The sequence below is a fragment of the Bos javanicus genome, chromosome 7, assembly GCF_032452875.1.
Source record: "Bos javanicus breed banteng chromosome 7, ARS-OSU_banteng_1.0, whole genome shotgun sequence".
Lineage (NCBI taxonomy): Eukaryota > Metazoa > Chordata > Mammalia > Artiodactyla > Bovidae > Bos > Bos javanicus.
The window spans coordinates 95629606-95655628 of record NC_083874.1 but is presented as its reverse complement, the minus strand read 5'-3'; the positions used below and the strand labels follow the sequence as shown (position 1 = coordinate 95655628).

Below are 26023 nucleotides of genomic sequence, written 5' to 3'. Positions count from 1 at the left end.
TTCGTACATGACTTCTTGAAAAACCATAGCTTTGACTATGTGGACTTTTGTTGGCAAAATCATTCGTCATAGTTTTTCTCCCAAGGAGCATCTTCTAATTTCATGGCTGCAGTCACCATCCACAATGATTTTGGAGCCCAAGAAAAAAGAATCTGTCACTGTTTCCACTTTTTCCCCTTCTATTTGCCATGAAGTGATGGGACCAGATGCCATGATCTTAGTTTTTTGAATGTTCGGGTTCAAGCCAACTTTTTCACTCTCCTCTTTCATCTTTATCAAGAGGCTCTTTAGTTCCTCTTTACTTTCTACCATAAGGGTGGTATCATCTGCATATCTGAGGTTGATACCCATGGCAGATTCATTTTGATATATGGCAACACCAATACAATATTGTAAAGTTAAATAAAATAAAATTAAAACAAACAAACAAACAAAAAAGATACTTCTGGCAATCTTGATTCCAGCTTGCGATTCATTCAGCCTGGCATTTCACATAATGTACTCTGCATATGTTAAATGAGAAGGGCGACAATCTACATACAGCCTTGACATATTGTTTTTCCAATTTTGAACCAGTCAGTTGTTCCATGTCCAGTTCTAATTGTTGCTTCTTGACCCACTTACAGGTTTCTCAGGAGAGAGGAAAGGAGGTCTGGTACTCCCATCTCTTCCACAGTTTTCCACAGTTTCCCACAGTTTGTTGTGATCTACACAGTCAAAGCCTTTAGCATAGTCATTGAACTAGAGTAGATAATTTTCTGGAACCCCCTTCCTTCTCCATGATCCAATAAATGCTGGTTCCTCTGCCTTTTCTAAACTCAGCTTGTACATTTGGAGTTTCTCTGTTCACATTCTGCTGAAGCCTAACTTGAATGATTTTGAGCATTACCTTACTAGCGTGCGAAATGAGCCCAATTACAGTAGTTTGAACATTGTTTGGCATTGCCTTTCCTTGAGATTGAAATGAAAACTGACCTTTCCCAATCCTGTGGCCACTGCTGGGTTTTCCAAATTTGCTAACATATCGAGTGCAACACTTTAACAGCATCATCTTTTTGGATTTTAAATAGCTCAGCTGGAATCCCATCAGCTCCACTAGCTTTGTTTGTACATAGTTCCTTATATAGACAGATAATGACATAATTGCATCTCAAGGTGTCTCCTCCATCACCTTAGGGTCCATTTAAAAGATCAGCGCTGGGTATATTCATCTACTGACCCTACTCTTACTCAAGGCAGGTCTCTGTCAAAGGCTTTCCCTAGATTCTGCAGGGTGCCTCGTGAGGCTGCAGGAGAAGAGAAGCAAGACGTGGGATCAAGCCCACCATCCTGCAATGCTAGGTGTGAGTGGCCTCATGGGTCCCAGATGAGAGAGCAAGGGCTTCTTCAGAAGGGGCGGTGTCCTAGATGGCTGACTCACCCACTCCTCTGCCATGAAGTGCGGCTGATGAAAATGTCAATCCCTTGGCCCTCTACTTCTCCATCTCCCATGGCACAGTCTTTTCACTTGGGTGGGCTCCTATCACCTTCTTTCCAGACACTGTCAGAGGGTTCACGGGGATCCTCAGTCTCTCCCCTCCACTCTCTCCGCCTCCCCGTGATCGCCCTCCCTGCCCCCAGCTCAGTTCAGAGAGTACACCCAGAGGATGCCAGCAGATGAGTCAAAGGCCGCGCCTCACCCTAGACCTGGCTTCCTCTCCCCACCCCTCGCTGGCAGCATGTCCAGTCACCCTTCCCACCCCAGCTGCCTTTGTTTGGGGAGGTGATGAAGATCGCTGGCCCAAGTCCACGCCAGCCTTCCCCACCTGACAGTCCATCCGCAGTTTCACTCTGAATCACTGACCATCCTCTTCCCCCAGGGTTACTGTGACCTGGAGAGCTACAGGGCCAATGCCCAGCCCTCCAACCTGTTTCCATCTGGAAGCCTCTTCCACTTGGCTCCATTCTGCTCTGCATTCTTTAGTATGTAGTCACCAACCCTCTGCCTCCTCTCTCATATTCCTGCATCCTTGGAGATGTAGGAATCCCCATGACTTTATCGTTTCCTCTGTGAACAGTTCTTGACATTTTAACAGCAGCCTTGCTTTATTACCAAACATTATTTTTACCTTAAAGGGAGGAAATCGAGAGAGAGGCAGGTTCAAATGTCTGCTCCAGCACTTAATTATTCTCCCAGAAGCCGTCACCCTAATCTGCAAAAGGAAAGTAATACTACCTGCCTCTGGAGTCGCCCAATGATATAATGGGGGAAACTCGCCTCTTCTGACTCAGCTGGAGTCGGCACAGGGCTGCCTCCAGTGCTCAGCACCATCCCATCCTTCCGCTTTGGTTTTCTGCTCACACTCCTGGTCTCATCAGGCAGCTCCCACACCTGGATTATATCGAGTCCTTTCTATAGCTTTCATGCCTTGTTCTCTCCCACCCCCAACCCCACCCCAACCTCCAGCTCCCAGTCTTTCTATCACTGCCTGATTTATCTGAAATAAATGCACACCAGCTTCCCACTCTGATGAAACACTACACTCTTGGGGGTTTCCCACCATCCTAGATGAGGTCCAATATCTTCCACCTGGACTTTAGAGTCTTCGTATTCGACCTCATCTGTTGATTCCATTGCACCTCTTGCTATGTCCCATACCATATCTCCCCATCACTCTCCCCCACCCCAGGATGCTGTCCTTCCTGTTTTAGGAGAACTTCATCAGACAGCATCACTCACTGGCTAAGAGAGCGAGAGCGGACTCTGGACTCGAGACCGGTAGAATTTCAGCCAACACTGAATTCATGTGCAAGTTCAAGCAGGTTCCTTAACCTCTCTGTGCCTCAGTGTCCTCATCTGTAAAATGAGAAGAGTAACAATTCTTCCCTTCCAGCATTGTTTTAAGACTTAGCTAATGTACACGAACCCATTATAACAATGCATGCTGCTGCTGCTGCTAAGTCGCTTCAGTTGTGTCCATAGACGGCAAGTCATGTCCATAGTCGTGTCTGTGCGACCCCATAGACGGCAGCCCACTAGGCTCCTCTGTCCCTGAGATTTTCCAGGCAAGAGTACTGGAGTGGGTTGCCATTGCCTTCTCCGAATAACAATGCATGGGAAGTGGCAAATGCTGGACAAAGGCTAGTCAGTGTTAGCATCACCACCACGCTCCCATCTACCATTGAGCCTTGCATCTTGCCATCCCCATGGCAAGGAAGCCTTTCTCTGCTCGGATTCCTCCTACCCTTGAAGACTTAGCTCAAAATGCAACACCTGTATCTGCTTCAGCTCATCCTATCTTCTCAACTCCCTTATATGTTTGTACTTCTTACTTGAATACTTAATCCTATATGCTGTTGAGGGTTACTGAGTCTCTTCTATGTATCAGTCATGTCTTATCAACAAAGCTGTAAACTGCCCAAGAGACAGATCACTTCCACTCCCCAGGGTGCCTATCATAGTGTTTAGTAGCAGAGAGGGGCTCAAAATCCACTGTTGATTCCAATCTTTGTTTCCATTTGCTAATTATCAGTTTCATTTAAACAAAGAATGAAGTATGGTTCTAATACCTTGCTTTTTCAAAAAAAGAAAGCTAAAATCAAGAAAATAATTAATAAATCAGAAGAAAGGTTCAATCTGATTGCCTCTTATGGCCATGAGTCCATGAGCAAGTCAATTAAATCGGAAGAGCGTCTAGTTTCCCACATGGGAATACCATGTGCCCCACAGGGTTACGGTGAGAAAGTCTGATACCAAATACTAGGGCAATGTGAGCAAAGCACAAAACAAATGTTAAAAAAAAATAAACTAAGAAGTTCTGACAAATCAGTAACTAGGTCTGCTAGAGGCACAAGAGAGAAATGTATAATTTGTTTCTGAACCATAATGAGATTCTTATTTTAATGACTCATCTCAAAAAAACTAAAGAAAAAATCATAGATTTTCTTTCAAAACTTCTTTTTTTACAGTTTCTGTCAGAGACCCAAACCTGAACTCCGTGAGGCCAGGGACCATGCCTGTCTCAGCAGCTGCACATACCCAAATGTCGTACACAGTGACAGTGAAGTCGCTCAGTCGTGTCGGACTCTGTGTGACCCCATGGACTGTAGCCTACCAGGCTCCTCCATCCATGGGATTTTCCAGGCAACAGTACTGGAGTGGGGTGCCATTGCCTTCTCCAGGGGATCTTCCCAACCCAGGGATCGAACCCGGGTCTCCTGCACTGCAGGCAGACGCTTTACCCTCTGAGCCACCAGGGAATGTCGCACATGATAGGTACTTAGTAAGTATTTGTTAAATAAATTAATGTATGAATTTGTACATGAATAAACATGAGTATTATGTGATGGCTCAAATCAACATTATATTAGTTTTATTCAATCACCAGAAATTTTGTTTAAAGCACAGGTCAGAAAACAAGTTAGGAAAACAAACATCTAGTCTTCTATACCCTTACTGGCATTACCCGGCAGTTGAAAAACTTCAAAAAAGTACTCAGAGGCACACAACAAAACCCTTAGCTGCTTCCTGTGAGACACCTGGAACAAACAATAGATGGCCCATGAGGGGCTTTCTAAAGAAAGCACTGCTGTTCTTCACAGACACCGCTCACGGACCCAGTGAGAACACGTTTATGGGGATGGACTATTCACTTTAGGAAATGAATATTTAGATGTTTAACTGTCTATTGTTCGCCCTGCAGTCACACCATGACATACCATCCTGTCTCACAATGCTTTTAATAATTTACCATAATAATGATGCTTCTCAAGAGAACCACAGTTCAGTTACCTTAAAAAGTATGATGTTTAATCCTAACAAAAAATATGATTCCCATTAAATGGGTCATTTATGAATGAAGCTGAGCCATCTCTTTCAGGGAGAACATGGCTTGGTGCCAGCAGACCTAGTTAGGGCACCAACTTCCACCTCCGCACTTGTGCAATATGAGACCAGGTCAACTGTGAGAGGATCCTAAGTACAACACCAAGTTATAAGAGATCAGAAGAGGGAGACTGTATTTCTGAGATGCAGCTTTGAAGATGGCTAGGGAAAACTTCACAGAGGAGATGGGAACAATTTACTTAGCATTCATGGCAGTTGGGATCGGGAGGTAGGTAAGGACTATAGAACCTTCCGTGAGCCAGGATCTATGGCACGTGCTTTAGGCATCTGATTTCAGTGTATCTTTATAAAATCCTAGGACCCAATCATTATTACCTGCATTTTACAAAGGAGAATACTGAGGCTCAGAGAAGTTAGGTAACTTATCTAAGACCTCACAGTTGAGAAGCTCGGATCTGAACACAGACACTGACAATAAGATCCATAAGTTTTATGCTATAACAAGTTGACTCCCCTACTTTCAAAAAGTAAAACGAAATATTTGTTTTACAAAACAAAGAGATGGAGCCAGGGACAGGGTAGTCATTCCAGATGAGCAAAACAGCTTGAGCAAGACTCAGAGGCAGGGAAGTACCAGAGATCATCAGTCCAGAGTCTGACCGGCTGGATAAAGTAGAACATGGCCAAATGAGGCGACCTGAACACTGCCTGGAGGAAACAGAAAGTGGTTCTATCCAGGCTGAGGATGCTATACACTTATGAAATACATTAAAAGGGACTGCACAGCCTTAAGATAAAAATAGAAAGCCTGAGCTCTACTTGCTCTGGGAAGTGGAGAGCACATGCATCTTTGGCCTCTGATGCAACCCTGTGGGCAGACCTCAAAATAAACATCCACACATTGCCTGGCAACTGGGACAGTAGCCACAGCTGATTTGTGATCGAAATCCAAGCCCGAGAGACCTTAGAACATTTGGCCACACCCTGTGAGTGCCTGATTATGAGCTGTGACACAGGAGCACCCCAAACGCTTAGGAAAAAAGCCACAAAAGGTGGAAGTTATGTACCCTAAGACAATTGCTTCATTTTCATTGCTTTGTGAGCCCCACTTTTCCAGTGTTCCCCTTCCCTCCCCCACCGGGGCTGATTATTTTGTAGGCAAGGAAGAGAGCAAGCCACGCGGCCTGGATTCGTCATCAAAGAGGAGAAATGCAGCTTTTTTTTCAAGTTGTGTTCATGCCTTTGGGAGCCTGGTTACTTTACTTGATGCATGAATAATTCCAACTCTGTCTGACTTTGGCTGCCCCAAACAAGCCAGAGAAGTTAGACCTGGAAAAGACAGCCTGCTTTCCTCTTGTGGTCCCTCCCCTAGAAAAGGTTTGCTTGGCTAGGACATTCTTAAGCTTGTGAGTCACGCAATTTAAGCACATTAGAAGTGACATAATGAACAATGAGGAAGACAGCCCATGATAAGTTCTTTGAACTTAAGTCTTAACCTCTCTAGAACACAGTTTCCTCATCTGTAAACTGTCAGGCTTGAGAACTCTGGAGTTCTGCAACTCTAATATGATATGCTATAAATATGTAAAGCTTATTAAATAATGTAACCAGTGATAGATGTTCAAAGGGGAAACATAGGAGTTTAGCTTCTGGAGTCCCATAGACCTGGGGAATCACACTATCTGTGTAACTTCAGGCAAGTTGCTTAAAGTTTTGTGTCTGACTCTTTGTGACTGTAGTCTGCCAGGGTCCTCTCTCCATGGGATTCTCCACTCCAGGGAGTGGGTTGCCAGTCCCTTCTCCAGAGGATCTTCCCCGCCCAGGGATCGAACCCAGGTCTTCTGTGTTGCAGGCAGATTCTTCACCATCTTAGCCACAGGGAAGTACTAAGCTTTCCAAGATTGCACTTTTTTTATTTGTTAAATGGTATAAAGGTGACGTCTACCTCATAAGATGGTAGTGAGGGATTAATGAGGGTGTGTTCATAAGGCCTGGCACATCAGAAGTTAGTAAACAAAAGTACTTTGTATCATTTTACAAACATCAATTGCCTGGGCTTCCCTCCTAGCTCAGTTCATAAAGAATCCGCCTGTAGTTCAGGAGACCTGGGTTCGATCCCTGGGTTGGGAAGATCCCCTGGAGAAGGGAAAGGCTCTCCATTCCAGTATTCTGGCCTGGAGATTCAGGCCATGGGGTCACAAAGAGTCAGACATGACTGAGTGACATTCACTTTCAAAAGTTCTCCTCAGTCTCAGAATGGTGAAGCACTTCAGAGGTGACCACTGCTTTGAGAAGTCTCATATTGTTTATCCTACAGAGAAAGGGCAATATTATTTTACATGACAAAATTTTGTTTGGGTTGAAATGCATCACTTATTTATCCTAAAAGATTATGAACTCATCTGAAGCATATATGGCTACTGGTGATATGATTATTGTACAAGAATAAAAAATTCTGAGCTCTGGTGAACAGTTGCCTGAAAGCCTTTCAGCTTGGTTTTCATAGTGCTTTCAAATTCATTCCTTAGGCACAAACCTAACAAACTTTTTATGGACTTTTATGAACTTTTTATGGACTGCTGTGTAATAAAACCAACGGCCCATCTCAATCTCCACAGGGATGATAGGCTCAAAGTGCCTCTTACCGAAACTGAGAAGGTACCTGTAAGGAAACACAGAGATGGAGCCAGTTGCACGGTGCCTGAGAGATGAGTCTGTCACATGGCCATTCTTGTAGCTGGCTTCTCCATGAAGCATGTTCTTAATAAGAAGACTTAACTGACAGGAATTAGTACAAAGTTCCCTTCTCCAAGCTGATTTCCAAATAATGAAAATGAAAATGCAGGGTGAAATAAAGCATTGTTCTAGAAAGCACATAAGAAAAACAAATTCACGAATGTACACTAACAGCAAGCTTCATCTTTGAAAATATTAAAGAGGTAAGTTATTTAGTCAGGAGAGCAGCTGTGGAGCCTGACCACTTGAGTTTGAATTCCAGCTCTGCTACCAGCTGTATGACCTTGCGCAAATTCCCTAACTGCTTTGTGCCTCAGTTTCCTCATGTGTACAGTGGGAATTATCAATACCTTCCACATTTCATCCCACTTTCCCCTAAAATTAAAAACAAAATTCGATAGAATAGGAGAATTGATTTTTAAATAGGTTTCATTTTAAATATGTAAAACATTTGTAAAAATATGAACAGTGCTGCTTATCCTTAAGTTTAACAAAAGTTCTGCATTCCGACACCAGAAGGATGTTTTTCACTATGAATTTTACCTGTTTTTTTCCCTTAAATTTCCCTATATTCGGATGTGCAATTTATTCCTTCTTTACTGCCCACTAAGACATCTGAAGAAACTCTGTCAACAAAACTCTTCTTTGCTAATTCCAATCAGTGTACAATATACTCTTTCACAGAAGTAGGAAATTTAATCAATCAGAATTTCCACAGCATTAAGATGTTGAGCATAATATTGAGGCCATAATATCAGTTTCTAGTGGTTTTCTGAATTTAGATACAAATTCCTCTCTCAGTTATTTAAACTGCCTGAATATAAACTACTGAGTCTAGGATTTTAGAAGACTGGTCTACTGAAAAAGGCATTGGAATCAAATAGAACCTTGCTATCCATGTGACCCAGGGTAAATTATTTAAGCCTTAGTCTTCTCATTTTAAAACCTGTCCTAATACCCATTTACCTAGTTGCAAAATATGCAACTCTTAAGAGGATTTAATAAAATCCATAAATCACTTAGCACAGTAGTTGTTTAACAAATTAATAAACAGTTGGGTTTTCTTCTTTTCATTTATTTTCCATTTATCTAGATCCTGGAGAGTTTCTCCAAACTACATACATACTGCTGGACCTAACCCCTCTCCCACAGCATTCCAGAATTATCTACAGATTATCAGAATGTCCTTTGTTAATCGTTTGTTTCCTACTGGTTGTCTCTCCACTTTAAATAGTAACCCAGTCTTCAGTTCATTGGTCAGTAGAAGAATGTGGAGAAGTTATACACACAGAGAAAAGTTATGGTTTATCACTGGTTCAACTGGAAATCAACTGGGGTATCTTGCCAAGATTTTAATTGCAAATATGCAGATCAATGTTCATCACATTCAGTCTTTGGAAACTCAAGTAGAGGTGTAAGAATATGATTGTCAGAGGACTATAGAGAATGAGACAGTTCTAATTTGCCAGGCTAGGAATCCTACCACAAGAACACTATTTGAGAATAATTCAGCACCCATTACTGTAATAATTTAAAAAAATTCTTGAAACCAAGGAAAAACTCAAACTCAACAGCCAAAAGAGGGGAGCCTTTCCCTTACGATCTCTAAATATTCAACAAGGGGTACACTGTTTCTTAATAATGTGTGGATACTTTATGGCTAAATTTCTAACAATAATTAGCTAATGAACCAATTGAGTTAAAACTCAAGTTACAGTAGGACATCACATAGAAGATGATATAATTTTATAATATTGCTAGGGAAAAATGATCACTAATTTTAATCATGAAACTACGTGAAATATGCAGGAATCCATACATATTTAATTATTTTATACTAAAATTATACATAATGATTGCTGGCAATGAATGTTATATCCAGCTATTGGGCACTGTGCCAGGTCAAGCATTAACACCCTTGCTGTTTGTCTGGTTGCTGAGGCATGTCTGACTCTTTGTGACCCCATGGACTGTAGCCCACCAGGCTCCACTGTCCTTTGGATTTCCCAGGCAAGAATACTGGAGTGGGTTGCCATTTCCTTCCCCAGGGGATCTTCCTGACCTAGGGACTGAATCCGTGTCTCCTGCACTGGCAGGCAGATTCTTTACCATGGGCTAATAATTAATAGAGCCCTGTGGAGGGCAGGCAAAGAGCGGCTGAGAAGCACGACCACAGGCTAAGAAAACAGGCAGCACTGCTCAGTTTTCCAGTTTCCCTTTGGACAGGACCTCTGCATAGGAGGTGTGAGTGAAGTCACAGAGCTGCCTGGTACTCAAAGTGCTCCCCAGCATGCTCACCAGCTTGTTGAGGGACAGGCGTGCTAACTCAGAGATGTTCTTCACATGGTTCATCAAGGAGTGACAGTTTTTGCCTTTTACCTCTGGCATTTTTAATGAGACGTTCTGGGCACCAGGGTTATACTTCTCTGCTTCAGGGAGGGTCTCAGAATTGGTGGTCACAGACGATTAACACCTAGTTCAGTGGTTTTGGGGCTTCCCTGGTGGCTCAGGTGGTAAAGAATCTGCCTGCAACGCAGGAGACCTGAGTTAGATCCTTGGGTCGGAAGATACTCTGGAGAACAGAATGGCTACTCACTCCAGGATTCTTGTCTGGAGAAGTTCATGGACAGAGGAGCCTGGTGGGCTCCAGGGAGTCCATGGGGTTGCAAAGCGTCAGACACGACTGAGAGAATTCACTTTTCGCGCTCTTTGGCCCAGAAGCAGAACCACTGATGGGCACTGTGTGGGGAGGGGCAGGGCAGGAATGGACACTTAGAAACTTACAAAGGAGTTTGTCCAAAAGCCTAAGGCAGGAGGAAGACAGAGGAAGGGTTACAGCCTAAAACGCTGTAAGCACCCCAGGGGATTCTGAAACTCTTTGACATTGAGAATGACTGCTTTAGGTAGTTTTAAAGGAGATGGCTTTATAGGGGGTTGGTGGAATGGCCTGTATTTTCTATTAAAACCATCTATTGTTATCCATGGGCACTTTTCTTCCGGTAACAAACTTAAGTCTCTTCCTGCTTTCATTTGGTCAAGAGAAAGGTACCAGAATTCATTAGATAATGGGTCAGATTGACAAAATTACTTTTCAAAAGTACTTTCCAGCTGGTTTTGAAATGAAGATTTGTGGTGCTGACATGGGAGTCTGAGTTACTAAACAGCATAGATGCTCCCTAAAAAAACAGTCCTGCAATACTCCAAGAATATCTGTCTTCTCCAGTCTCATGACCACAAACTCTGAGGACAATTGATAATTGGGATTATGCCTGTAGTGTACATCTTTCTTACACTAGAAAAATGTAGAATATAGGCTTCGCCAAGCTCAATAGCACTGTCATCTTATAGGCAGATATTCTGGCCCACTAGAGGAACTCTTAATGCTACACATATCCACACATCTAGTATACAGGATTTATTTAAGAAAAAAGTAAATTTTTTTTCTGAAAACATTTCAGAAACATAATATTTGTCTATCTCTGTAGATCAGGATTCTAACACTCAAATGAAAATATACTTCGGGGGATGTGAATGAGTGTATCAGGCCAGAATGAAGAGGGGGTAGGAGGCTTCACGACAAAATAGAATGTGCAATTATTATCTAAAGGCTTTCAAAAATTTTAAAACCATTGTGCAGGCTTAATAAAATTAATCTGAATTCTGATTCAAGAGCCCCTTTCTGTTCTAGACACATAAATATAAAATTTAACATTGAAACATTAATTAAAGAGATAAATCAAGAGATGGCAAGTATAAAAGAGAAGTTGAGAATTCTGGAAGATAAAAATTCTGGCCACAAGTTTCAGTTCCCCACTATAGAACAAGCCCTCTGAACCTCATGCATCTTTGTAAACAAAATATTATGAAAAGAAGCATGTCCAAAAGCATATATCCCAGGACTCTGATAATGACAAGTCATGGTAATGGCATTATATTAGACAAGTTTATTTGCTTTGTTAGATATAAACAGAATTTTCCTATCCCACGATAAGAAGGAAACAGAAAAGACTTATACGGCTGAAAACCATACAAATAATTTCCCCTCTGCTACTCTGGCCACCCTTCATTAGTACAGCTAATGAAGAAACAATATGCAGGAGACTGAGTCTCTGGTTTCTCTGTAGGAGCAACTTTCTGCCCCAGCAACTCTATTCTGAACAACTCTGGAGGGATCAAGATCTCATCGAGGTATTTATACTAAGGAGCTCAATCCATGACAGAGTCCAAAGAGTATGCCTGTTTACTCGCCCAGGTGCATTCTTATACCAGCTTTGAGTGAAAGAGGAGTGGTTCAGGCCCTTTCTTAGGCTCCAACAGAGGGCCACGAACATCAATCAGGTCAGTTCAGGGAGGCCACTCAGGATGGCTCAGAAGTCTCAGCTCCTGTCAGTAGAAGAGCCACAACTCTCAGCAAGATTGCACTGCACCGCTGCTCACAGACCGACTCTGGTGAGCCAACTCCCTTCTTAAAGCAGCGCTCATTCCACTTTTACACGTTTTAGGATTTACCTTGAAAGCTTACTGGGCCATAGATTCCAGCGATGCTGACTGGGTAGGTCTGAGGTGCGACCTGGACACTCTCCATTTTTAATTAAGGATCTCAGGTGAATTTCACACAGATGCTTTCCAGACTTCATATCATGAAACACTGCATTAGAGCATTCCAAGGAGGGAGGAGGAAGTACAACCCCAGGACACAGGTCAGGAGAGTCCCAGGCCCATGGATTAGCCTGGGATTATCCCACTACACTGCCTTCTCTATTTAAGAAACAAGAACTTCTCTCCTCTGAAGAGACCCTGCTGCTAAAACACAGCCCTGTGCAATTAAGGAAGCCCTGCTTCAGTTACAGTCAACTTCCCCATTGCTTAGTATAACTGGTCCATTTGCAGGACTCCCTGGGAAACTCCTTACGTTCCAGAACTCGGATGATGACGAGCCACGGAATTATCACCACTCACACACATCTTAGCCATTATGATCAGTATGTACCATGGGACCTAGAGGACTGAGGATAATTATGTTTTGGCAATATGTAAAGTTAGTTTACCAAAGCTAACTTGACTAATCAGTAAAAGCAGACCCAAATCTTCTTTCCAATATATAAGAAATCCTCCCAAATAAAACTGATTGTTAGGGTTTTGTAAGTGTTGCAAAAGCATCTAAGGGAAAATAAACAAACACTATCAACAAAAGAGACCAAGAGGCACCTTTGTAACTAAGATGTGCCAATTACTGCTAGTGAAGGAATCAATAAAAATGATAAAGGGTGAGCAGATGAGCATCTGAGCTTCTTCCTTGTTTTGCTAAGGATATGTATCCACCATGTGGCAGCTGGGAAACATGAAATATTCAATCAGAAACAAAATGGAGACAATGTGCCCTTAGAGGTAAGTGTCTGGAATGCAGGGGCACGTTATCCTGTTGGTGAGCTTGTCTGGCCTCCCTGCGTCTCAGCTTGGGTTGTGAAGCAACAGGAAGATGAACAGGACGACCTGTCACCCTCAAAGCTGGTTTGGCAGACAGACAGCACAGACTCAGGCAGCTATGGAGTCTCCAGTTAATCTGTGCACTGTGCAGGGCAAATGGAAACCTCAGGTTGTCATTGCCATCTGATGGGAATCCTGTCTGCAGGGGACCGTTGTCAAGAACATCTCACGAGACAGCCCTAAAATGAATCCAAACTCTCAGCCCCACATAACAGCATACGGAAAAGTGTGCGGCGGGGGATCAGAGTAACTCCACTGGGAGTCAGCGGTAAGTCTGGAAAGATGGATTGAGAAAATAATGAACGAGGCAAGCCAATGCTTGGGAAGTTGGATGTATTCAGATCTCTGAAGAGTCCGGCCTTGAACTGACTGGTTACAGATCTCCTTTAAGGGACTCATTTTACTAATGTTTATTCCCAGAAAAACAGGCCCATCTTAACCTCATCCCCCTTCCCTCAAACTTGCACTGCTTCACAGCACCTTGACAGCAATGCTTTTTAGCACTTTTTACATTGTGTTTTTATATTTGTTATATGGGCCATACTTCACGTCTGTATCCTCTGCACCATGACTGGACATTGTAGAAGTTAAACAAAAAGAGTTCATTATGGATCTTTTTTGATTACCTAATCTTTAGCTAATGGACAAACAGATGTTAAGCTGTAAATGCTCATAAAGCTTAGAGAACAAAAACGAATATTGTTTTACTTTTCTGCCTACCTAGGGTAAATCTCTACACTAGTGCAACAGTATCTTAGGGCTCTGTTCAAATTGAAAGAAAAAAAAAATCTTCTTTTTCAATTCAATCCAAAGATGTGGATCTTGTATTGAAAGGGCTCACAGTAGAATAAAAAGCTGGTATTCTAAGAAAAGTAACCATAGCCAAATGAGACGATATAGTCAAATGAGACTTCAGTGTGCATTAACTTCACCCACTGCAACTCATTTTTTAGGAACTATTTTATGGACAGCTGTTAAACACGTCCTGAGAAACAACACAGGGCAATGGTTAAAAGATCAGGCTCTTACCCTCTTAATCTGGAAAGTGGGCATGATAAGGGTATCTGCCTCCTCCCTTTCTCATCATCAGATCATGTAAAGTGCTCGACATATGCCTCAGTTCAGTTCAGTTCAGTTACTCAGTCGTGTCCGACTCTTTGCGACCCCATGAATCACAGCACGCCAGGCCTCCCTGTCCATCACCAACTCCCGGAGTTCACTCAGACTCATGTCCATCGAGTCAGTGATGCCATCCAGCCATCTCATCCTCTGTCGTCCCCTTCTCCTCCTGCCCCCAATCCCTCCCAGCATCAGGGCCTTTTCCAATGAGTCAACTCTTCACATGAGGTGGCCAAAGTACTGGAGTTTCAGCTTTAGCATCATTCCTTCCAAAGAAATCCCAGGGACTGATCTCCTTCAGAATGGACTGGTTGGATCTCCTTGCAGTCCAAGGGACTCTCAAGAATCTTCTCCAACACCACAGTTCAAAAGCATCAATTCTTCGGCACTCAGCCTTCTTCACAGTCCAACTCTCACATCCATACATGACCACAGGAAAAACCATAGCCTTGACTAGACTAGAACACAGTAATTGTCAGTAAGTGTAGTTATAACTATTAATGCTGATTTTTTTTTTTTTTTTTTTTTGCTGTTTAGTCACTAAGTCGTGTCCAACTCTTTTGTGACTCCATGGACTGTAGCCCGCCAGGCTCCTCCATCCATGGGATTCTCCAGGCAAGAACACTGGAGTGGGTTGCCATTTCCTTCTCCAGGGGATCTTTCCAACCCCGAGATAGAACCCACGTCTTCTGCTTGGCAGGCGGAATCTTAACCACTTAGCCAATACGCTGATCTAATACACATTGTGTTGATCTGTTCTTTTTCTGAAACCTATTAAAGTCACTTGCTAATAATTTATTATTATTGCCTAATGTGAACAGGAGGGCACAAGGCTAACAATGTCACTTCAGCAACAGGATTACACATAGCCTCCACCCAAATCTCCAAGGTTCAAATATATGTATGGACTTGCTCAGAAGTCAACCTGTCTTAAGAGATGCTGTAAAGGACCCTTAAAGATTGTAAACAATGGGACTGAGTAATTATATTTATGGCTTTCCATCAAAATAGTGTATCGACTGATCTTAACCATGGTGGGGGGTGGGGGGCAGCACCCAGTGAAGGGGTATTTTAAAATGTGTGCATGATAGCATTTTTGTCATGCTCTGGCATTTAGTGGGAACAAGAGAGCCCCGCCCAATTAAGAACTGTCAACCCAAATGCCATTAGTACTCTGTTGAGAAACACTGGGTAACTGACATTTTTTAGTTCAAAGCTATTCACAGAGAAAAAAAAAAAAACACACAACTGTTTGTGAAGACCCATTGTACTTTCCCAGTATACAGATTATTAATTCAATATATAAAAAACTACAGGATAAAATAGCTCCTTCTTATGAGGCCAGACACAATGATGCTAAACCACATATCCCAGATTCAAATGGTCTCCAAAATGAGGGCACTGTGAGGTAAAGAGAAGAGACAAAGATATCTACGTACACAAGAGAACATAGGTTGTGGGCTTTTTATTTAAATAGGACTGAATGATTAAGTGGTTCATATTGTGGGAAAAGTAAATATTTCCAGCTAAGAAGTAGTGATGCCTTACAGATAGTTGTTATTATAAACAATGAATAGGAACACAAATATTTGGCGGACTTTATGAACTGAATTCAAATTAACTTCCCATGTTTTCCTAAATCTTTTTCAAATGATCAGTTTACTTGCTCTCTTTTAAATCTTCATTGGTGAGAGAAGAATTATACTCAACCAGTTCATGGACAATCAAGAAACCTAACTGACCACTAATAAACTCCTCTCCACACTGAGAATCTTCTCTCAAAGCATGAGAACTGAAACAGACAATGTTTATACTTGAAGGCACTGCTTCGTAAACATGTCAGGCAGTCTGCAAAGTTCACTTAAAAAAAAAAAAAGTCATCAAGAGTTCTTGCTGCCTGTACCAGGATTCCCGCTCTACCCTCACTGCTACTGGCCAGCTACCCCTTCTCCAAGTCGGCAGATGTCTACATCTTGGCTAGTCTACATGATTTTGCTAAATGTCACTCTTCTGTTTTAATCTTACACAGGCAGCAATCTCCTCCCCACCGCATTCCCAGCAATAAATATCCTTTAGATACTGAATATCAGCATACAAAAGTTAAATTCAATTTCCACAAACAACATGTCAGGAAGAGGCACTCTTCATTAGAAAATAAACTTGCCAGCTTTAAACAGCAGGTGCCACTCCTTACTGACCCTCCCTGCAATGCAGAGGTTTTCCCTCTAGAAAACATCTCATATAACAGGAAATTTCCAGAACTGCCGATTAGGCAGTCCCATTCCTCTGTTGTACGTACAGGTGGATTCCCCAGGGGACTAGTCAGAGGTCCCAAGGTCCCACCCTTGGAGGACGCTTCTTAAACTCTCAGCCTCCTTTTCTCAAGCTGTAAAATGGGAATAAAGAACCGGCCCGGTACGCATTTATAACTGAAGCACGGGACCACACCAACAGCGCAGAAGAGACTGTCAAATCTCCACGAAAACATTTTGCATTCTTGAAAGACAGGTACAAAGCACCGCTCTTTGTGATGTCATCCGACCACAGCCTCAGGTTGTGTTCAAGGAAACAGAACCAAAACAAGTCACAACATCGGCCACGCCACACCCAGCATGTTATCAGGTACACTCAGAGGTTCAGTTCAGTTCATTTCAGTCGCTCAGTCGTGTCCGACTCTTTGCGACCCCATGAATCGCAGCACGCCAGGCCTCCCTGTCCATCACCAACTCCCGGAGAGGTTACACAAAGTGAAGTCATTCTCTAAAACGGAGGTCACCACGGCGGAGGGGGCAGGGCGCGGGGAGAAGACGGGGTCTAATCCTAAAGATCACAGGGCCAAACCGAATCCACAGAGTTGCTGCTCTTTCTTTTTTGTCTTTCAGCGTTTTTTCCAGGTCACACAAATCCCTGGTTTTGGAACCCTACCGTGTACGATCACCAGATTCATTCCCAGTCCAGTAGCCAGCCACTGCGGCACCGACAGGGAGGAGGGGTCGGCAAGTAACACAAGGGAGCTTAGAACCCACTGGAAGGAGATGGATCTTAAAGGTCAAGGGACTGGTCGGGGAGCAGGTCCAAGGCCCTGGGAGCCCGCCGGCCCGGGAAGCCGCCGCAGCCTCGGGGACAAGCGGCCGAAATCAGTACTCACTCTGCGTCCGGCTTCGGGGCCCCGGAGACTTCAGCCCGGCTTGCGGAACGTTTGCATTCCCGATTGCGCTCGGCCCCGCGGTTTCAGTTTGCAGCCGCAGCCGAGCTCCAGGAGAGGGACGCGGCGGGGCGGTCCCGGGACGCGCGACGCAGGCCGCTCCCCGCCCGCCTCTGCCCGCCCCGGGCAGCACCGCCCCCGGAGCCCCGCGCGCTTCGTGGAGGGGGCGATGCCCGCTCTGACTGCGGGGCTGGCATCCCCCGGGCTGGCTAACAAAACAACGCGAGGCAGGTCACCCGCTGATGGCAGAGGTCTACCGCTCCAAGGCTGTCTCTGTGCGAACACACGCCCCCACATGTCGCTTTTTAGACTACGGAGAAAATTAACATTTTATATCCCATAACAGATTTTGCTTTCTAAAGAGTGGTTTACCAGAACCAAAATTCTACTGAATTACTGTACATTATACATTATGACTAAACATTTCAAAATAAGAATGGATTTTAAACTACTGAATAAAATAAGAATGCATGAATTCATACTGCCATAAATAAATGTGTTTATACATATACTCAGCCAATTCATGGGCAATCAAGAAACTTAATCGACCACTAATAAATTCCTCTCCGCCCTGAGAATCTTCTCTCAAAGCATGCGAACTGAAACGCAGACAACGTTGGCCACCTACCCCTTCTTCTGTTGGCCAGCTACCCCTTCTCTATCAGTTGGGAGATGTAGCCTTGGCTAGCCTGGAATGCTTTTGCTAAATGTCACTACTCTGTTTTAATCTTACACAGGTAGCAATCTCTCCCCGCCGTATTCCCACCAATAAATATCCTTTTGTTACTGAGGAGAGATAAGGAAATGCTTTTCCTTCTGGAAGAATACACTTACACTTGAAGTTGCTCAGTCGTGTCCGACTTTTTGCGACCCCATAGATTGTAGCCTGCCAGGCTCCTCCATCCATGGGATTTTCCAGGCAAGAGTACTAGAGTGGGTTGCCATTTCCTTCTCCAGAGGATCTTCCCGACCCAGGGATTGAACCTGGGTCTTCCACATTGGAGGCAGACACTTTACCGTCTGAGCCACCTGGGAAGTCAATAGAATGCTAACTAATAAATATAAAATAAGTGCCTGGGGTTAGGGAAAATACTTAAAAAAATTTTAAAGAAATATGAGAAGCCAGTTTTCCCTAAAGCCATATATCAGTTACAATAAAGGCTCTAGACAGGGAGCTGGGGGTATGAGTGGAGGAGGTAGTGGCAGCAGGTGGTTAAGGACCAGAAATTCAGGCCTCACTAGTAACAGCTGAGCAGCGACTCAGTCCGTGTCCAGCCAAGGCAGAGGTGACGGCCAGCGGGCATTCAGAAGAGAGCTCATCTGGGCAGGCTGGTACCCACATCCACCCGCAATCAAAGCAGGCGGGGTCCCACTGACTTCTCCTGCAAGGTGTTCCCCACAGCCACCTTATTATCATTTTTCATTTATTTCTGTTAAATAAAGGTGGTGAAAGAAAAGCCCTTCCAACTCTAATATTCTATAATTTCCTGAGGAGAAGACCCCGTCCTCATAATTCTTCTAGATGAAAATGTAGCTTAAATTCCTTTTTGGTTCATGGTCAGTATTTTCTCTGCTTTTTTGTTTCTTAACCTCAGCTTATCTTAACCTCAGCTTATCAGTGACATTTCAAATAACCAACATGACTTACTTGGGCCCGCTTCTCAAGAGGGATGAGCCCTGAGTCCCACAGCTGCAGGGGTGTAGGCAGCATATCTCTGTCAATGAGGGTGAGTATATCTGAGCTCTTCAAGGGTACAGATTACTAATTACATGGTTATGAAATAAAACTTCCAAAGATGCTTATCCTGCAGGACAGGTAGAAAGGGCCTCTTCTCGTTGGAGATGGAGAGGGACGGTATTGCTCCCAGATAAGCTGTGTCTATTCCAGTCCCTCTTCTAGTTCTTTCTTCCAGCGTGGCCCCCACATCACCTGCATCTGAAAAACTGGAAGGTATTTATCAAATAGAGAAAATCCTGGGCCTTACCCCCTTACGAGGAATCAGGTTTTTGTGGCTTGGAACCTGAGAATCTGCATTTCAACCCGATTATATCTGTTAGATAATCTGATTCCCTGATCAGTTTAGGTAATCTAAGATACAAGTAATCTAAATTACCCACATTCAGCACAATTCAGCATCTCTGCAGCTCAAAATACAGTTGCCAAACCACCAGCAGCAACTGGGAGCTTGTTAGAAAAGCAGAAAGAGTCTCAGTCTCACCACAGACTTCCTGAGTCAGAATCTGCATTTTAATAAAAACCTCACTGACTGAATATGCACATTAAAATGATACTGCTCTGCATATTGTTTCCCAAACCTTGGTTATTTGTGTATGTGTGTTATCGTTGTTCAGTCATGTCCAACTCATTGCAACCCCACGAACTGTAGCCCACCAGGTTCCTCTGTCCATGGGGTTCTCCAAGCAAGAACACTGGAGTGGGCTGCCATTCCCTTCTCCAAGGGATTTTCCCAACCCAGGGATTGAACCTGGGTCTCCTGCATTGCAGACAGACTCTTTACTGTCTAAGCCACTATTTTTTTTAATCTGGCATAACTATATTTACTTAATATTTTAAAAACCAATTTACATTTTAACCATATCTAGCCTTGTCTTCCCTGGTGGCTCAGACGGTAAAGAGTCTACCTGCAGTGTGGGAGACCCAGGTTTGATCCCTCAGTTGGGAAGATCCCTTGGAGAAGGAAATGGCAACCCACTCCACTATTCTTGCCTGGAAATGGATGGAGGAGGCTGGTAGGTTACAGTCCGTGGGGTCTCAGAGTCAGACACGACTGAGCAACTTCACTTAGCCTTGTTTTAAGCAAAACTATCCAAGAGATCACAAGCTGGAATTAAGACTGCCAGGAGAAATATCAATAACCTCAGATATCCAGATGACACCACCCTTATGGCAGAAAGTGAAGAGGAACTCAAAAGCCTCTTGATGAAAGTGAAAGAGGAGAGTGAAAAAAATTGGCTTAAAACTCAACATTCAGAAAACGAAGATCATGGCATCTGGTCCCATCACTTCATGGGAAATAGATGGGGAAACAGTGGAAACAGTGTCAGACTTTATTTTTTTGGGCTCCAAAATCACTGCAGATGGTGATTGCAGCCGTGAAATTAAAAGACGCTTACTCCTTAGAAGGAAAGTTATGACCAACCTAGATAGCATATTGAAAAGCAGAGATATTACTTTGCCAACAAAGATCCATCTAGTCAAGGCTATGGTTTTTCCAGTGGTCATGTATGGATGTGAGAGTTGGACTGTGAAGAAAGCTGAGCGCCGAAGAACTGCTGCTTTTGAACTGTGGTGTTGGAGAAGACTCTTGAGAGTCCCTTGGACTGCAAGGAGATCCAACCTGTCCATCCTAAAGGAGACCAGTCCTGGGTGTTCATTGGAAGGACTGATGCTAAAGCTGAAACTCCAGTACTTTGGCCACCTCATGTGAAGAGTTGACTCATTGGAAAAGGCCCTGATGCTGGGAGGGATTGGGGGCAGGAGGAGAAGGGGATGACAGAGCATGAGATGGCTAGATGGCATCACTGACTCGATGGACATGAGTTTGAGTGAACTCTGGGGGTTGGTGATGGACAGGGAGGCCTGGCGTGCTGTGATTCATGGGGTCGCAAAGAGTCAGACACGACTGAGTGATTGAACTGAACTGAACTGATCCAAGAGATCATGAGTTTGGAAGTTCTACTTTACTTTTTCTAGAACACTGAAACCCATGCAGAACTATTGAAATAAAAATGCTTGCTTACTTAACAACATACAGAATCATCTCGCCCACCACATGTGGTCCAAAGGTTCTGGGGGTGAGGCTGACGCTGAACCCTGGGATGCCGGAGCGCTCGGTGTCAGCTGAACGTGAGTGTCCTGAGCAACCCACAGGATGCTGAGTTTATTCCCCGCCCCCTGCCCCTCATCCACATTATGCATGAGAAAAGTCGGGCTGTGCTGCCAAAGTTAACAGGTATTTATGGTAGAATCAGGACCAAAAGCACAGAAGGAATTCTCTGGTGGGTACTTATTCCTGCACAGATCTTCTCCCCTCCAACTGGGAGCAAAGCTATGTGCCCTCTTCAATTTAAAAGGTCTGCTGCTGCTGCTGCTAAGTCGGTTCAGTCATGTCCGACTCTATGCGACCCCACAGACAGCAGCCCACAAGGCTCCCCCGTCCCTGGGATTCTCCAGGCAAGAACACTGGAGTGGGTTGCCATTTCCTTCTCCAACGCGTGAAAGTGAAAAGTGAAAGTGAAGTCACACAGTCCTGTCCGACTCTTAGCGACCCCATGGACTGCAGCCCACCAGGCTCCTCTGTCCATGGGATTTTCCAGGCAAGAGTACTGGAGTGGGCTGCCATTGCCTTCTCCATGTTGCTAGATAACCTGTTGTTTGTTGTTGCTTAGTCACTCAGTCATGTCTGACTCTTTTGTGACCCCATGGACAGTGGCACAGCCAACCAGCTCCTCTGTCCATGGGATTTTTCCTGCCAAGAATACTGGTGTGGTAACCAGTGATTTTTCCTCCAGTTCAATTAGGCAGTTCTCCTGTTTTCCTTTCCATAGTAAATAGCTGGCAGCTGGCAATATATTTGAAAATCCTCATTACTGAAAGTCATTCAGTCGTGTCTGACTCTTTATGACCTGATGGACTATACAGTCCATGGAATTCGCCAGGCCAGAATACTGCAGATTCTTTACCAGCTGAGCCACCAGGGAAGCCCAGTCAACACAGTGAGAGCCTTCCCAGCCCCAGATTCCTCTGCAGCAGGGTTAAGGCACGTGATCTGCACTGGCCAATCAGCTGTGCCTCACACGAGTGAGCCTGGAAATGAGCCGAGTGGAGGCGCCGCCCACTGGTAGGTCTGAGTAGAAGGCCTTCCAGCCTTCAAGGTTGGCAGTGTCCAAGTTCCCGGCTTCCAGGCTTAAACGTGATAGGTGCTGAGCTGCAGTGGCAACGAGGAGGAGCTGCCAGAGAGAGGCAGGGCGTTGTTCCCTGCTGTGAAATAGATTCTTTCTGCTGGAGCCTTTTGGATTTCTAAATGGCAACCCACTCCAATGTTCTTGCCTGGAGAATCCCAGGGACGGGGCAGCCTGGTGGGCTGCCATCTATGGGGTCACACAGAGTCGGACACGACTGAAGTGACTTAGCAGCAGCAGCAGCAGGAGCTACCTGCTAGCCCTTAAGAATCCCTCTAGTGTGAAGTCGTCAGAGTGGGTTCCAATGGGAACTGATAACTTTACCCAGCACATCTTATAGCCACAGTTTTCCGCAGAGATGTTCTCTGGTTTTCCTCACCAGAGTTAGTTGGTGGTTACAGTAGAAGTTGCCTGAGACTCTTTCAGTAAAATACAACTGCATGACTGATCATGGACCCCAGCTATTTATTTAGTAAGCGTCTAATTTCTATAGCCTCATTAGACCTCATTATTAATTTATAAAAATTCAATTTTAAGCACTGCTGCTGCTGCTGCTAAGTCGCTTCAGTCGTGTCTGACTCTCTGCGACCCCATAGAGGTTAGCCCATCAGGCTCCTCCGTTCCTGGGATTCTCCAGGCAAGAACACTGGAGTGGGTTGCTATTTCCTTCTCCAATCCATGGAAGTGAAAAGTGAAAGTGAGGTAGCTCAGTCCTGTCTGACTCTTAGTGACCCCATGGACTGCAGCCTACCAGGCTCCTCCATCCATGGGATTTTCCAAGCAAGAGTACTGGAGTGGGGTGCCACGGCCTTCTCCGATTTTAAGCACTAAACACCTTAAAATAATGATTTTGAATTAGAAATATCTATGCCACTTAAGTATTTTGGACCTCCAAACCCAGGACTGTATGGCAGAAGTGATATTATTTGTACACATAATTACTGATTTTGTAAGAATTCTCATAAAACATTTCTGCAATACATGGTAACCAGTCTCTAATATACAGCTATATACAGCTCGCTGCTGCTGCTAGGCCGCTTCAGTCGTGTCTGACTCTGTGCGACCCCATAGACAGCAGTCTACCAGGCTCCGCCGTCGCTGAGATTCTCCAGGCAAGAACACTGGAGTGGGTTGCCATTTCCTTCTCCAATGCATGAAAGTGAAAAGTGAAAGTGAAGTGGCTCATTCATGTCCGACTCTTTGTGGCTCCTCTGTCCATGGGATTTTCCAGGCAAGAGTACTGGAGTGGGGTGCTATTGCCATACTGAAATTTCTTTGGAAGGAATGATGCTAAAGCTGAAACTCCAGTACTTTGGTCACCTCATGCGAAGAGTTGACTCATTGGAAAAGACTCTGATGCTGGGAGGGATTGGGGGCAGGAGGAGAAGGGGACGACAGAGGATGAGATGGCTGGATGGCATCACTGACTCGATGGACGTGAGTCTGAGTGAACTCCGGGAGTTGGTGATGGACAGGGAGGCCTGGCGTGCTGCGATTCATGGGGTCACAAAGAGTTGGACACGACTGAGCGACTGAACTGAACTGAACTGAAGTTTTTCTTAATAAGTAAAACTTACTTTAAGTAATAAGTAAACTTTAAGTTTACTTAATAAGTAAAACTTACTTTAAGTTGTCACTTACTTTGAGTTGAATGTGTCCAGAATCAAGAAAACCAGAACTAATTCTCACTACCAATTATATCTATTATTGTCATGTTATGTGTCGGGAGAATATCATTTGCCTGTGTGTTGTGATAATTTATTGTGTAATAAAAGGCTTCAAGGGGTCACAAATGCTATTAAATGATGCATGGGAATGGTCATTTTTAAGTGATGATGATACTGAGGACTTTCAATCTAGTATCAAAAGACAAAGTTAAAAAACTAAGAAAGTATATATATATATATATATATATAATGTATATGTATGCACATATATAAGTATATATATTATGCACATATATAAGTGTATATATATATATATATATATTTCTAATACTCTGTAAGGGTTAAAGATATAAAAAGGAAGGAATGAAGAATTAAATCCTGGAAAAAACAATATTCAGGAAATTGGTGAAGAACTCCAGTCAGGAAACCACAGTGATAAAGAACAATAGAAGAATGGGATGGGAGAAGCCAAGGAGAGAATTACGAGTCTGCCAGTAAATACTAAATCAGTCACTGTGTGGCTAAATGTCTCTGCCTCCTAGCTACACTCCCTCCCACAGCTTCCTGAGGCAGGGGCAAGGTTTGAGGAGAATTGCCAAATTCTTCACAAGAATTCTACCTAGAAATGAGTGTATGATACTCCTGGGTAGAAAAAAAATGTAAAAGGGACTGCTTCTTACCACTAAGTTCAAGGAGGGGGTGGGCAGGAAATAAAGGAAACAAAACAAAAATACCTAAGTGTGATTTTCCACAATGGACTGACCCTCCAAGAGTTTGAATGAATGAAATGAATAAAGGCCCTTCCCAGGCAGGAGATCTGGACAATGTACTGAAACTCCAAGAGTTTAGGTAATGACAACTCTAGAAACCATTTACAAATGATTCACTAAAAATCTCTTGAGATTGAGGTCTGGCTAATGAAGCTTTGGCCACCTGATGCAAAGAACCAGTCTTTTCACTGAAAAAGACCCTGATGCTGGGAAAGATTGAAGGCCGGAGGAGAAGGGGACAGCAGAGGATTAGATGTTTGGATGGCATCACCAACTCGATGGACGTGAGTTTGAGTAAACTCTGGGAGTTGGTGATGGACAGGGAGGCCTGGCATGCTGCAGTCCATGGGGTCACAAAGAGCGGACACGACTGAGAGACTGAACTAATGAAGCTTCAAATTTTTAGAGGCATAACTTAAGTGCAAGTTAAATAAAAGTCATAATATTACAAAAGATAGGACATGTCTAGAAAATATATTTTAGTTGGAGACCTCCAAACAAGAGAGTATGAGGACTAACAATGGCAATGGCACCAGAGATACCCTGGCCCAGCCTCTTCTCATGTCTCAGCTGGGTTTTAGTTTGGATACTTATAAGGGGTTTGGACAGCAGCTGAGGCTCCAGGAGGCTCTAAAATATGAACTCTTCACCAAGCAAGTAACATACATGAATGAGGAAGTCCACAGCCCTCCACAGGAGAGCTACCAGTTTCAATGGAAAAAAAAATGCTTATTTTCAGTAGTCATATAGGCAATCCTGAAACAGGTTAAGGTTTGGATAATCCTGGACATACTGGAAGATCACCAGCTGAAGTGGAAGGAGCATAGATAGCTTTTACTTTATATACTGAAAACTATTAGCTTAAATTGGAGTTACAGCTTATCTTGAAAGATGAAATTTCAGTGGTTTTTATAAGCTGCAAAACTTGGTAGTGTTATATTGCCGAAGAAGGCTTGGTCAGACTTTAAAAGGTCCAGGATCTTTTGTGAACTGGAAGCCTGGGTTTGAACCCTACCTCCATCTTACTGGCTTTGTGATCTTGTCAAGGTTACTTAACCTCTCTGACCCCAGGTTTCCTCAAGTATAAAGGAATAATAATTATAAGGTTGTGACAGATTACATAAGATAATTACACAGCACATTTAGCAAGAGCCTGCTATGCTTAATACTCATAAAGATAATTTGAATTATTTTCTGAAGAAATGAAAAAACTATATTTCTACTCATAATATGTGCAAAAATCAAATATTATTTATAAACATTTAAAATAATGATTAATATTTTTGGACGC

The 26023-nt window shown here is 43.6% G+C and overlaps 1 protein-coding gene across 9 annotated transcripts in view; it reads right to left on the bottom strand.

Moving 5' to 3' along the window:
* Window positions 1-26023, bottom strand: part of CAST (calpastatin) — a 132790-nt gene that overhangs the window by 66432 nt on the left and 40335 nt on the right. For 2 of the 9 annotated variants that reach the window (XM_061424448.1, XM_061424449.1), the window contains exon 1: window positions 17316-17404. The exons of the other annotated variants lie outside the window; for them this stretch is intronic. The gene's annotated coding sequence lies outside the window, so the exon portion shown is untranslated. Of the gene's footprint in view, window positions 1-17315; window positions 17405-26023 lie in introns of those variants that run through there. 9 annotated transcript variants of the gene reach the window in all.